At 37.8% G+C, this 15,393-nt stretch overlaps 1 protein-coding gene across 2 annotated transcripts in view; it reads left to right on the plus strand.

The window, feature by feature from the left end:
- The window catches only part of Rim2 (replication in mitochondria 2), a 124,440-nt gene that overhangs the window by 38,671 nt on the left and 70,376 nt on the right, over positions 1-15,393 (plus strand). The gene's annotated exons all lie outside the window — the stretch shown is intronic.

Genomic DNA, 15,393 nt, shown 5'->3' on the forward strand with positions numbered 1-15,393 from the left:
TCTAGCCCTAGAAAATATAGTGGTCCGCGGAGGGTTTGGGGGGTCTGTCTGGTGGTGTGTGGCCAAACACTCTTTCTTCTAGCTGTCCCTGGAGTTCTTCGTGATTCACCTGAAAAAGAAAAAGCCCAAGCGCACAGCAGGTTGAACTTTTGAAGGGGGTGAGAAAGATCGTTCTTTCATCACCATGGTATGTAGGGGATCGGTTAAGGTAGTTGTGCTGTCGGAAGGGTATGGAAGAGGAAGTGGAATTTGACAATATGTCCGCCAATCTTCCTATGGTGGGGCCTCACTGTGAAGCTGTAGATCTTACCTATCTCTTCTCTTGAGTAACCTTTAAGTAACCGCTTTGCTTGTAGTTCTAAGAAGAACTAAGCGGGCTAGAAGGCAGGTTTCTTCTTTCAGCGGTAGTTCTTCCTTCATCTTTTCTTCCTCTGCTGCCTCATCGCCTCTTCTTTCTTCTGATGCGGAAGGTGAAGGAGGTTTGAGCAGAGGGAATTGGGTGTAAGGAGTTTGCTTATTCTATATACATATACAATTTTATAAATATATGCGTGCGTGTATTTAGTGATTTGGATATTGGGATATTTGGATATTTTATGCATTTCTCCAGTTTATCAATCCCTACATAATGGGTCACATGGGTGAACTGTGGTTAGAATATTTATATTAATTTCCTATTAATTTAAAGTTTAATTCCTATTCGTTTAAATTTAAATTTCTATCAGTTATTAATTTTGATTTAAATTTACAGGGGATGACATAAAGGTATCATGTCATTATGTTGACTCTTATACGCAAGAACCCAGAGTCAAATATGTTTTCAACCTCAATTATAAAAGGGGACGACAACCCACGTTGTAGTTGTTGATTTGATTATCACTATACCATGTTACATAATAAATATATAAGTGTAGGAATGTTTAATTTGAAGAAGAACTTACCTCATTTTTGTGGCATGGTTTACCTGGCCGGCCGTTACCTCAAGGCGGTTCGTCCAAGACTGCATGGGGTCGTTTCCTGACCACCTGTGGTTGCAGGTCCTCTCAGCAGATGTCCCGGATATGTTGGAACTCGGAAGCAGCAGCTGAGCTGTAGAACCGCTTTGCCTGCTCCAGACCCAACTCGCAGACTGTCTGCAATCTAGCGTCTCTGCGCAGAGCTTGATGAACCAAGGGGCCCCGAATATCGTCCTCAGGACGATGTTCTGGACGACCTCCAGCTTCTTCAAGAGATATGAGCTCGCCAGTCCTCCCCAGGCCGGGAAGACGTAGACCATGATCGGAATCACGTAGATTCTGAAAAGTAAAATCTTGATTAGATACGGGGTTTGACTTCGTCGGTTCAGTAGCTGGTAGAGTGCTCCTCGAGCCTGCCTTGCCCTCTCGGTTACACTTAAGATGTGTTCCCGGAAGGTCAGCCGGTTATCGGTGATTACCCGCAGGTATTTCGCCGACCTTTTGTATTCGATGAGGTCGCCACAGATTTCCAACCGGTCTGGCCGTTTCCGCTTTTTCCCGGGAGGAGCAAAGATCACGGCTACGGATTTGTCTCCGTTCACCTGGACCCGCCACTTCTCCAGCCCGTCCAGCTGCTCCTGCAGTTTCCTCACCGCGAAGTCGGTATTACACGACGTATAGAAGATCGCGGTGTCATCAGCGTAGAGGCTGGCCGGCATATGCCGCTATGGACGGCATATCGTTGATATATGTCGTGAAAAGGAAGGGGGAAAGTACTGCACCCTGCGGAACTCCAGCCTCGATTGGTCGGTCAGTGGCAATTGACTCTCCCATCGAGACGTGGAATTTTCTGCCCATCAGGTAGGACCGCAACAGCATCACCAGTTCACTCGGCAAGGGGGGGCGAGCTTGTATAAAAAACCCTCGTGCCACACCCTGTCGAATGCCTTGGCCATATCCAGGAAGGCGGTTACAGTGACCATTCTTCTGTTGAGGCGTGTGGCGACGCTGTCCACGATCCGTACCAGTTGGTGCGTTGTCGCGTGGCCCTTCCGAAAACCAAACTGGTCTTGCCTGATCTCCCACCCTAGATATCGTGTCAGACGTTCTAAGATTACTCTTTCGAATATCTTCGACAATACCGTGAGCAGGGAAATCGGCCTATAGTTTTGAGGGAAGAGTGGTGGGTCCTTCCCTGGCTTCGGAAAGCATACGACTTTCGCAGTCTTCCAGCTGGATGGGTAATGGCCTACCCAGATAATAGAAGTAAAGATGACCGCTAGTCCTGTGATCACACATCGCGGGACGTTTCTAAGGGGACGGGCCTTTATGCCATCCGGCCCTGGAGCTTTATCCGGGCGTGTGGCAGTTATGGTCGCTGTGACCTCGCCCTCGCGTACGCGATCAACCTGAGGGGGCACCGCTGTTGCATTTTCGGCGTAAGTCTCCCAGAAATCCTCGACCTCCTCTATATGGTCGTCATCGTAGACATCGGTGTTCGGGGTAAACTGGTCTTCCAGTGTATCCGCAAAAACCTCTGCCTTGTCTTGGTCTGAGAAGACCAGACCACTCGAACCATGCAGAGGGTGTTTCGGAGTTCCGGGCTCCTTCAGCTTCTTGCAAAGACAGAAAGCTGATCCCATATCCGCCGAGGCCGACTCAAGAAAATCCCGCCAGGATTCCTCCCTGTGCGCCGCAAGCAATTGTTTCACCCTGGTCGTCTGAGCGTTAAGCAGGCGCTTATCGTCAGAGTCTAAGGTGAGTCTGTATCTTGTTCTTAGCCGTGGCTTCTCGGCTATTGCTTTAGTCACTCTAAGAGGAAGCCTGTCCCTACAACGGTCTATTGGGCTTTTTGTCGTATAAGTACTAAGAGCAGCCCTGATAGCCGTGGTAACTGACTCGGTCTCGTTATCAATTTCCTCGGCCGTGACCAGCAGATCTAGTGGCTCTCGGTGGTAGGTCCTCTGGAGAGTTTCATTGAATCTCATGCAGTTGACCGCCTCTTTACACCTGGGCGGCGAGTATCGGCCGGCCCTATCATCTTCCAGTTCGAGCAGAACAGGGGAGTGGTCGGAACTGAGGTCCTCGATTGTTGTGATGGACAGCGGTTTATCCCCTGCCTTCACTATTGCAATGTCGAGGACGTCAGGCCGAAATCTACCTGAATTGTGCGCGAATGTGGGAGTTTCAGGGCCGAATACCCTGACCCCCCCCCGCCCTTTGTGCATACTCGCTGAGGGCGCGGCCATTTCTGTTGGCTATGCGGCTGTTCCACGACGTGCGTTTAGCGTTCAAATCACCCGCAATTATTGCAGGTGATTGCGCATCCAGAAGGAGGTCCAGGTCATCCAGTGGTAAAGGGCAATTTGGCGGGTTGTAAACGCAAACACCCTGTACACTGTCCCCGAAAAATCCAGCTGGATGCACTTGTTCCAGACAACGGGTCTGGATGTTAACTCTTGAATGAGTTACACGTCTGTGGACAAATACCGCAGTGCCCCCTGCGGGAGGTCGCCCTCGCGGTACCGCCCTGTCGGTTCTATACATCGTGTGATTCCGAAGTGTCACCGTTTGTGCAGGCGTAAGCTTAGTTTCAGCTACGCAGATGACGTCTTCTTCAAGGTCTTCAGCAAGGCGTAGAAGTTGTAGCGTCCTGCTTCGGAGCCCATCAGCATTCCAACCTAACACCTTGAGGACCCGTTTATGCATAGCGGGCAACTATGTTGGTGATAGTTTCCACTATTATGTGGAATATCTCCTTGATACCGCCCGCCTGCATTAGCCTGGGAACGGCAGCCAGGATGTCTGGCATTATCACCGCGAAGGAGAACCGCGAGCTGTCGCTGCTCCCCTCCCGGAAGTCTTCGCCCGCGACCCGAGCAGCCGTCCCCGGTGACTTCGCAGGCCCAGAGGGTGGACCCCGCTTTTCGCTTCTCGGCCCCTTTTGGAGGGCTTGCTGTTTAGCTTCGGAAGGGCGGGGGACTGGCGCAGGTGTAGTTTTCTGCTCCCGCCCACCCCTCTTCTTCATAGCCTCATAGGCTGTCGGCAACTTCTCCGGATTTCTCCGCCCGGGGGGCGGTCGGTTTCCCCTTCGCACCGGACGCCACACTGGCCCAAGATTTTCCGCTGGCGGGAGTCGTGGCAGCGCCAATATTTTGTCTGGCTACCATCTGCTTGTAGTAGCCGGACCCGCGATAATTAGCGGGGTGGTCTTCCTTGCAGTTGATACAGACTGATGGGGATTCTCTTTTTTTGCAGGTGGCAGTCTCATGCCGCCCTGCACATTTCAGGCAGTTGAAGACCCTCTAGCAATAATTGCGGAGTGTCCAAACCGCTGAGATCGATGGCATTGGGGAGGTCCGCCCTTTGTCACGTAAGCAGACATCTTCACTCTGCAACAAAACAGGGTGTCAATATCGTACACCTTGCGGACATCAGGGGTCCTCCTCAGCGCGACCAGACAGTTGGCAGTTTCCTTGCCATTCCTGGTGGTGAGTTTTCTCACCGATGAGACGTCCAGTCCCATCTCGGTGAGTTGATGTCGGAGACATCTACGCTGAACGGGAGCCCCCGGCATATTACCTTCAGCTCCCTATCTCTTGACAGCTGGTAGGTGTGGCTTACCACACCTTTGGACTGCAGGTGGGATTGCAATACCCGAAAGTCCTCCTCACTGCCTAGTTGTATCCTCATTGACAGACCCGTGCATTTAGCCACGGCTAAATGCACGGACATTGTCTGCCTTGGACTAGGCCGGACAAGGTGCGACATAACCCCGTCCAGTTGTCCGGACAGTCAAGCATGATTGGTGGTATCTTGCTCTTCTGCTGAGGAGCAGGATTAGCTGCAGGGCCCCTGTATCCATCGCCAATCTGGATTTGAGTGGCCGGATGATGGCGTGGGCGGCCTGAAGGCGCTCGGTCCCGCAGATGCAATCGGTCTGGGGAGCTTAGAGCCCCCCAAACCCTTCTTGGCTCACTTGGCCAGCCTGAGAGACGCCCCCTCATCGCAGTGGTCCGAGTCGCTGGACACGGATCCACAGGACGGGGCGGGCCGCGTCTTTGCGCGTGGCGCAACTACGCTCTCCATTATTAAATAAATAGAAAAATAAAAATAAAATTTAACTTAATATATCTCATAATATTACACTTCCTGAAATAAAAGCACAACACAATACAATATAATAATAACACAATAGTCCTATACAAAATTTGTATAGGCTATACAATTTTAGTAAGACATTATCTAATGTCTATAACATTTCACATTCACTAAACTATACAATAGCAGAAAAGAAAAGAAAGTTATAAAAACTTCTAATCTTAGCTGTCGTAGACAATAGCCTGGAATGCAGGTAGCTGGCCGTCCGGCTGGTGTCCTAGCGGTACCTTCTCACATGGTCTGGCGACGCAGGTAGAAGCAGTAAACCGGTCTGGGCTGCACAAACACTCACTATTCACAGGGCACTATGAAACACAACCTTTCTGTATGACTACCCCTACGCCGACCCTGCGGTCACTCTCGTGGTGAACGCTCTTTTATTGGTGCCCGAGAGTGGTGTGGCTGCTGCGTCGCTATGGTGGGAGTGATGCTTGTATCAACGTGTCCGTATACTGTGCTCCCCGTCGCATCGTTGCTACCGTTATCGCCCGCCGATATTAAATTACGCATATTTGCAGTAACAATATATACTGAAAAAATTATATTAAATTGTTAATTTTCAATGAAGTTTTATTTTATAAATTATAGTATAATAAAATTCATTAAACCCATTCATTAAAACCCATATTAAGTTAATTTTTTTATTCTAGCAGTTTTAATGAATTTTTAGAACTATGATTCTTCACATTAATAAATATTAATAAAAATATGAGTTATATTAAATATAACTTATAAAGTACTGTTATGAATGTGATCAGGGAAGTTTCTATGAAAATAATTTTTTCAGCTTGATCAGTAAGTAGATATTGTCAATTCTCTATCAAAATCTTGCAGTATCGTTTAAACATTCTTTTAATTTGTTGTATTTATTGTTTTTACTGTTATGTATTTATTCTACTGTAGTAAGTAATTTTTAGAATTCAGATGCTCTTAATTATGTATTATTGATATTAACATCCTGTTTTGTGAATAATATGTATTGTCTTTCACACCTTTATAAAACAAAGTTTATATGAGAATTAATTTATAAAAAAAAAAACCATAATAGATAGTAGAAACCATATTTTAGACTCATTTTGTTCTGAGAAGTACATTTTTGTAATTTTGTATGTATAGAATTCCTTAATCTTTTAATAAGATTGAGTTGCACCACTTTCATCTTTAATCCATTAGATACTAGTGAGCGAAATTCATTATAAACAGTATTGCACATAGCTACAATCACAATGCACAATTAGTGATATGCACTACAGTTTAGTGTGTGATTCATTAGGTTGTGAATTCAATGCTGTGTTTTTACATTAGCTGCATGACGAAATATATATTAAATATGAATAAAGTAACTATATAAAATATTTATTACGTAACAAATGTAGAAGAATATACGGAACACAATTAAAGATTTGTTGGTAATGACAAAGATCCCTATCCCAGTAAATAACTTATTTTATTGCCAGATAAAACAAAATTTAAAACCTGTTTATATTCCTGGGTAGAAAAATAATTGATGTATTGCCAAAAGTAACTTCTTCCAAATACTCTAAATTATTTATTTTTATTGTTGTAAACATCCTGTTTTGAATGAGATATATATACATATATATATACTTTTTTATATTGCCCACTGCTCCGTAGTAAAAATTAATTTTATGAAAAAACAGTTTATGAGTTAAATAAGAAACTGTGAAGATTTTTATTTTTCCTTGATTCTCCTATTGCAGTAATATTTAATTACTGCAATAGTGAATGTTTTTTTTTTTTTTTTACTTATAAGTGAAAACAGTTGCCTTATTTCCTAACTCAATTTTTCCATTCATCAGCTTACATTTTTCACACGTCCGTATTTGTTTATTTACTTATTAAACATTTCTGCGCCACCTCATTGTAAAAAGTTTATAATGTTTTACTCGAGATGAAAAGCTATTGGGTTTTGTTGAATTGTTGGCCTATTTGTTTCACTAAAAAAAATTTAAAACTACAATTTTTGATATCTAAATAGATAAGATTTCTTATTTTTAAATGGCAGTTTACGAACTATTTACTTCCATGTGTTATTATTTTTTTTTTAACAACAAATCTAGTCAAACATTTTTAATAGAGGATTGCTGCATTAATTCTGCAATACGGTCGGAACAAGGTCAAGGCCGATTGAAGTGTTGACCTTGGTAATTTATATGAGTTTACCAAATAGCTGTAAGTAAATTACTACAGTACTTCAGGCCATTATATTGTGTATATGAGGCGTGGCTGCTGGCTGCCTGCATTATCTACCATATTTTCCCCCACCTTAACCAGCTAGTAGTATACTGTATTATGTTCTATAAATATCTCAGCTTCACCACAACTGTTAATGTAAACAACTCAACAACCTATCATTGTATATTAAAATAATTCTTATCTGCTATAAATTTTAACATCTTGAATATTTTCTAGATTCAATTTCTTAATTTGTTTGTTGAAGAAATCCAATTATTTCTTACCGTATATTTTAAATAAAAAAATAAAAAATGAAATTGTTGAAATAATAATTATCAATTTTGATTGAGTATTCTAGAACTGTTTTTCTCATGAGAACTTAAATTATTTTATGTATAGAACTATTATGTAATATTTTCTGTACTATTTTTAACATGTTTTAGAATTAGTGAAACATGAAAGTAATTAAATGAGCAGTAGTTTATTTTTTATCTGTATTTTTTTGCACAGTCACTTGTAATAAATTAATGTAAACAAGCTACACAAGAATTAAGTTGCTTTAAAAAAAATTAACTACGTTTTAGAGTTTCATTACAAAAGATAGTTAATAAACTATGCTAATGAAAAACAGATTAATTTATTTGATAAAAGCTGCTTATAATTAGTTCGTGATATTACGGTTGTAATAAAAATAATTTTCCTTTAAAAATCTTTTTTATTATAGTTAGTGTAGCAATATATATTTCTTTTGCTGTAAAATATATGTAGTTTTTTTTTGTACCTCAGTTTCATAATTAACTAAAATTACACATTCGGGATTGATATCTTGAATGATATTGATTTCATGATTTTAAAATATGCAAAATCTAAGTCGGGGTTTGCTAGTGTTAATGTTATGTTATTTGTTGTTTCGTGTAATATAGTTATGCCTAACAATTCACTTTAGTCGTGTTTTAAATTCAATTGCAGGAAAAAAAGAAAACTCTAGTAGAATGCGGTTATTCTTTATAGACCTTAGTATAAGGCTGTAGAATCTCTCGCAGTATAGTTTTTGTAAGTGCAGCAGCCTGAGATCGCTAAAGTCATTTCATTACTTTTCCTTAAAAATAAAATGAATTGGTCCGCAATTAAAAATAGTACTGCTATGTATTTAAAGAAATAAGCTGTATAAAATACCTAAAAATCGTTTAATAATATTAAACGACTTATCAATAACAGGTAACCGACGGCTTATCTTACGACACAATTTAACCGTTTTATGTGATGCATAAAATTCTTACGTGCATTTAACCTGAAGTTTTCATTACAGACAAAACAGAAATTTCATTGGTTGTTTAGACAAAATAAACTGCGATGAAAAAACAGTAAAATATTGTTCAGTAAAAGACCGATTTTTGGAAGTCTATAGTAATGTTTTATGAAAATGGTTTGTGGACATTTTTTGATGCTGTCTTGGTTTCCTAAAATTAATGTCAGTGTTTTAGTCTTTCTAAATGTAGAACGTTTTTATCTATCGTTGCCTGATGTTCGTTTTTCGCGCCACAATGATTGCGACTTGCTTGACACACTCTAGGTCGAGTACGTTACCTCTGAGATTTTTCTACGTGTAACTTGTGGATATAAGTTCGATACCTCAGCATTTACATCTTTATTAATGAGTAAATTTTAGAGAGAAAGCAGCTCTGTAAGTTCAACTGAAGAGGGTAAGCCCATTATTTTAACACAAAATATTGCATTTAATTTTTTTTTTTACAGAAAACTCCTATTAGACATAATTTACAATCAGAGCGAATTCTATTCTTTAACTTCCAATTAATTTTGATATATTCTTTGCGATCTTTTATCTTCGAAAATATTCAATTTGTATTTTTTTTTCTTTATTGAAAGACACTAGCGTCCCAAACACACGTTACTGTGTAAATCGACGCTAGGATTTGTACCGAATAAACATTATCATCCTGTAGCATTATAGGTGGTATCAAAATTTAATATTAAGCTATTTTCTCGTGGACTAATGTGTTATAAATATAGTAATGTTACTATTTTTCCTTATCGATTACTCGATCGTTCAAAATTAATTACTTAGTTAACTGAAGTACCTTTTTAAATGATTTCGACGGACAATTTTAAAGGATATAATTTCTGATGCGGTGACTTTATCGAATACCGAACGATCGGGTTTATTTTCTTTTATGTTTGTAAATATTACAACGTTTCATTGCCCTTACACTTTTCGTGGTTGGTTGTCGGCGAGGGGAGGTCGTCGATGTTCGTGAACACGAGACTTTCAGCACGTACACACGCCGTCTAGCAGGGCTGCTCACTTTCCATACTGGGTATAACTACCGTCGGCTTGTGAGAGTATGGATTGTGGAGGGATACGCAGAAGGTGGAGTGGTAGGGTCTCGGTCGATATGTGGGTTAACGCACTTACTCGACACAGTTTGAAAATGTCCACGTGCGCTTTTGAACACAATAGCGCTAAGTGTTCATTTATATCTTCGGATTGTTTTTGCCAACATTTTGCTGTTACAAAATGGTTTTAAAATGTCTGCTATTTTAATCTTCCTTACATTAAAAAAAAAACGATCTCTCCGTTTATGCTTCTTTTGATTGTTTATCATCCTTTGTTCGCTGACGTCTTGATTAATACATTTAATTATGTAATTTTGTATGAATTATTAATAAATACGTACATTGATAACCCTTTCGGTAAATATATATATATGTGTGTGTGCGAGTGTGTATACCTTTTTAGTCATTGTAAACACCAGTTATCAGTATTTTTAATGAAACTACGTTTTTAAAAACTTAAATAAAGGCAGACGCACCCTTCGTATTCGAAACTAAATTGACATACTGCAATCCCTTATGCCCCTTTTATACTGCCGAGAGCTCGACGTGTTTAATTTATAATATGCATGGTTTAACAAACACTTACAGCGAATATTATGCAAGTAGACGAAATTACAAGGATCACATCCACATCAAGTTGGAATCTGTAAATTGGTCATGATTGTGTACTTCATAAGCATGAAGTACACAAACTACAATTACAATTTATGATGTTCATGAAGCACACGTACTTCATAAACATGTAAATTGTAATTGTGTACATGAAGTACACAATTACAATTACATATGTTCATACTCGTCGCTGTCAACGCAGCTATATAACTAGGTTTTATTGGGTCGTGTTTGGGGGGGGTTAAAAAAAATTCATGATTTTATTTTTACATTTTTGGGGGCGTGGAGCTAAATAAATTCAAAATCACTGCTCGAGACCATCCGGTTGTATGGTTGCTCGTCTATCAAGTAGTGAAATAGTGATCTGACGTGTTCATGATCGCATCGCTACCCTACACAGCTGTCAGTGACATTTGTCAATGACTAGCCTTGTATACTCCTGAGGTAGACCGTTTGGTTTAAATGCGATTAACTGATCTAAATTTTATTATAATTTGAAACATCAAATCTTTTCTATCCCCCACCTCGAAAAAAAAATTGAAATCATTATTGTTGAACGTATTTATTTTAATTGTATTTTCTATTAGCTGAAACTCTGCTGTCTTAACATAAATTTTTTCGTTTAAATTACACACGATTCTCGTGGCGCTCTGTCAGTCCGCATTCTTTTGCATTCCCCCTTTTCAGCTGCGGTGTATTGAAATTCATTTAATGCAGTTTATGATTAATGATTTTATCAATATACCGTTTGTAAGTTCTTACAGACTCGATTTTACGTTAACGTGAAACTGGTACTTAAGTAAATAATTTCAACGTTGCGGCCAGATTATTTCAATTATGAATATTAATTAAAATAACGTCTAACGTTGTTTGAATGAACGATATGATGGGTTGTAAATTCGAGTGGTGACTGAAGAAAGTGTACTAGTATACAGGTTATTTTTGTTAGCGAGATGATCACGGCCGTAACATAAGATAAACAGCTTCGTTGAAAAAAGTTTTTTATTTGACGTTTGTAAAAGTTTCTCATCTGTTGTTTGTATGATCTAGCGCTCTGAAGTGCCTTTTCAAGGTCATTCTATATAGAAATCTTACAATTTGTTTTTTTTTTTTTCAATTTTACTTGACCTAATAAAGTGAAATAATATCTCTAAATATTTATGACAGGTTAAAAATTGCAGATAAGATTAAGATTAAAATTATTGGATGTGTCTAAATGAATATACATTTACGTAAAAGATACATTAGATAGTAAAATTATCTTTATTTGTAAGGTAATCGACTGTACCGTTTAACAGCGTACAATGTTTCTGTTACTATCATAAATCTTTCGTGTGCCACACACTCAAAGAACCTTCACATGGCATCTGTTTATACGCGTTGATAAACGGATAGTTCAAGTAAATATATGGACGGAATATGACATCGTTAATTTTTATTCATTATTCAGAGTTTTTAATATTTTTTTAAAATCTAGTTTTCAGATATGAGGTAACGTAGTGAATGGACGTTCAGACTAACAAGAATTGTTGTAATGATTAATTTTAGTCCGGAAAATGAAATAATCTACCTGAACTTAGACTGCGATAATTTTTCAATAAACCTCGAAAAAAGATTCAGTACAGCTATCCAAAACTTATTTCTTTCTACATTAGTTAGTAAAGAACTTGTTCACCGACGATAAACACGACGTTTACATTCTCTTTTTTTTGTACGCTATTTCCAGCCTCTAGAACTTCGACAAAAACTTTTTGTCGGTTTTGAGTTATAAACCCTTATCTACACCCTCATCAAGTTTCAAGACGTTTTGTACAATATTATGGCAGTGACGAGCCTTTCAAACAGAATTGCTATCTGTATCCTGTTGCCGTATCAAAATATTTTTTCTGATTAATAAGTTTTACAACATAAATAAAAAAATGCAACTCTCATAAAAGTGGACTGGATGTTAAAAATAAAATGTGAGTTAACCAAAATTAATTTTCCTTCGATTACCTGTTCCTATAAGACCGTAATTGATAAAATATTGGACGAAAGTACCTGAAAGTTTATGAGTATCGTGACAAAAATTTATATTTGAACATTTGTAAACCGCTTCTTATTGTATAAAAAATGTTTTCGCAGATCTAGAGGTCGGAAATTGCATATTCAAAAAGGCCGCAAAAATCGTGTTTCCTGCGTTTCCCTTGAGAATGTATGTGTCATGTTTATTGTTTGAATAAGTTCTTCATAAATTAATCTAGAAAGACATAAGCTTTTAGTTTAGTATGCATTGCATTTTTTACTATGGTTTGAGAAATTCTTGCGGTTTGAATTCATTTTTGCCAGTATGTAGTGACTTGTTACATGATCATAACCGATCTCGATTGTATACGACGTGATAATGTTATACAAGTCGTTCGTTAAAAGTACGTTCACACTTGCCTATATCGGGCCACACTTGTTTCTTCATCGGATTCGTATCGCGTTGTGTAGAATTATCCTTTGATAATCTTATGATTCGGGTTGTTACAGTTAAATAATCAGAAATAATATCGCTTAAAACATCCCGTATCACATCTTTTAACAGGAACATTGTATATATATATATATATATATATATATATATATGATACAGGTACGACTAGACGCACCGTAAATCAGTATAGCCGTCATCCAGAATCCCGCGTTGTCAGGGATGGTGAGTGTGCAGTTATTTCGTGTTGCCTTCTTTACGTAGTCGAATGCTGTACTCTGAATCACCAAGCCAAGTCCTCCGAAATCCAACCGATAAAACATTTTCTGTAAAGTATATTTATGTCGGATGAAACTTATCACTCGTAGAAGATCTTTTAATTCTTGTGAGTAGATCACAATTTTCCGTAAACCGTCGCTCATACCGGCAAGTAATGTAATAAATCTCTCACCCGATATCCATTTCGAATAAGTCGGCAAGTGCTTAAGGGATCGAGAACATACTTAAAATCGGATTTCGAGTGAGAAATTTATTAGTTTTATTTATTCTATTTATTAGAGAAATAGTACCATTTATTAGCCGGTTGGGCAATAACTGAAAAGTCCACTCTAATCCATTTGTACTTTAAACATTTTCCTTGTCTCACAGTTATAAGAAAGTCCGGGAGAGGACGGTGTTAAGCAATAAATGTTTTTCGACCTTGCTGAATTGAACAGCGCATTATTTATTAGTAATTAAGTAAAATATTCTAAATTTATATTTCTCTTTTAACAATAGTAATGAAAGTTTAACTGATTTCGTGTAGCTGCGTAATTGCCTACGAAATAATCGATCAAATATATATAAACCTTTTGTAAATAAACGTTTGATTATAAATATAGCCAGCGATCTTATTAAATTAAAAAATTGTATCGTATTAAAGTTACGTAAATTCTACGTTCATATCTAAATACTTACAATAATCGATTTAAAAATCTGTACTTTTTACGACTCTACATTTCTAACTGATCAACAAATCTCTCTGTCCGATCAAGAATCCGATGGTAGGGTAAAATTAGATAATGTATAGTTTTGGAACGTTATTTTATTGTATTTATCTCATTTATTCCTGTAGGATGTTGATTATTCGACATTACCCAATTGTACTTTTTTTCGTAAGTACATCATTTGAATTAATGTTATCGACTACTAAATTCTTGAAAGTCCCCAAAATCTGTTTATTGTGCATAGTTTGAGAGAAGCTATCCATTTATTTATTTTTATGTTATTGTATCGATCGAAATCAGTTAAATCGTTTAACGTATATATTAACAATTATGCTGTTCCGTTCCGTACAAAATTTGCATTCACGTCTGGCAGCCTGTCTGAGTTGCCGATAGAAATTATCTCTAGATTATTAACTTCGAACATTATAGATTCTGCTGCGTTCTGTTACATTCGGTTGGGTGTGTTTATGATTAGATTTATCCTCTCATTCATCTCATCTTTTACTACTTTTATGCGGGATTATTCTTCTAACGTAGATAAAAAACGCCTATTTATTTGTTGTTTAGTAACTTATAACGACTGTCGTCTGTATTCGGGTGACACAATAGCGTGCTAATTCAACCCTGGAACGATAAATAATAAGTACATTAAATATTTTTGGCCATTGACCCGAGTTTAAAGAAACATTTTTGAAATATTTATCTTGCACTAAAGGTACATTGAACATTGTATTTTGAATACCAGCCCCTTACACATTTCATTTTTCGTTTTTTACCTTATCGTTAAATATTTATATATACATACTTGGTCGAAATACTTCTCTTTGCTTAATTATGAAACCGGTAATGAAAAATGGATTACCAGAACGAACGTACACGTGATAAATAAATTTACAGTTTCTCATTCGTTCTAAATAGTACTGGTATGATCAATGGCATTTTTTATTTCAGTCGGTTATTGCTGTTACATGGGATTAATAGTGCGTGATGAGCATCAGCAATAAATATGCGTAGCTTAGCTTCCGGACATTTTCTTAGATAAAGCGGTTCCTTGTACTATATGGCGGGTTGTTTCGCGTACCCGCAATGTATTTATTTTTCTTTAACTCATAAGTAACCGTTCCTTATTAAAATAGTAATTATTTGGAAAGTGACCGACAAACATAAAAACGTTGTTTCAAACAAATTAAGAAAGGACTTGTTTTGGTTTTGAATAATTACTATTTTAATTAAAACTAATGTAATACTATTTGAAAAAGTAAAAATTGGTAATTAAATTAGTAAGTAAATTTTAGAATTGAAATTGTAAGTTTTACCCGAGAATAGTAGCTCTGTTTTGAAAAAGTCAAAAAACTTCGACATGCCACTTCAATAAGTATAAAAACAGATAAACGTCTTGGTTAGTACAAGCTCGGAAGATCCGAAATTAATCCGATTATGCTTGAAATTTATTACGTAATATCGCTTGTAAACCTTTTAACAGTTATCTTTCCATCCGCTTCACAGCACGCTGTTCTTTTTTACTTTCGGCAATTTCTGATCTATCCCTTCGTTATCAGCCATTTCCGTTTATTAATTATTCAACAGGGGTTTCAGTGTATTTTATATGTACTTACTTATTTTAATTGAATTGATCTATAAACATTACAAACTAATTAAATTTGTATTAATA

The sequence above is a fragment of the Lycorma delicatula genome, chromosome 1 (assembly GCF_047948215.1).
Source record: "Lycorma delicatula isolate Av1 chromosome 1, ASM4794821v1, whole genome shotgun sequence".
Classification (NCBI taxonomy): Eukaryota; Metazoa; Arthropoda; class Insecta; order Hemiptera; family Fulgoridae; genus Lycorma; species Lycorma delicatula.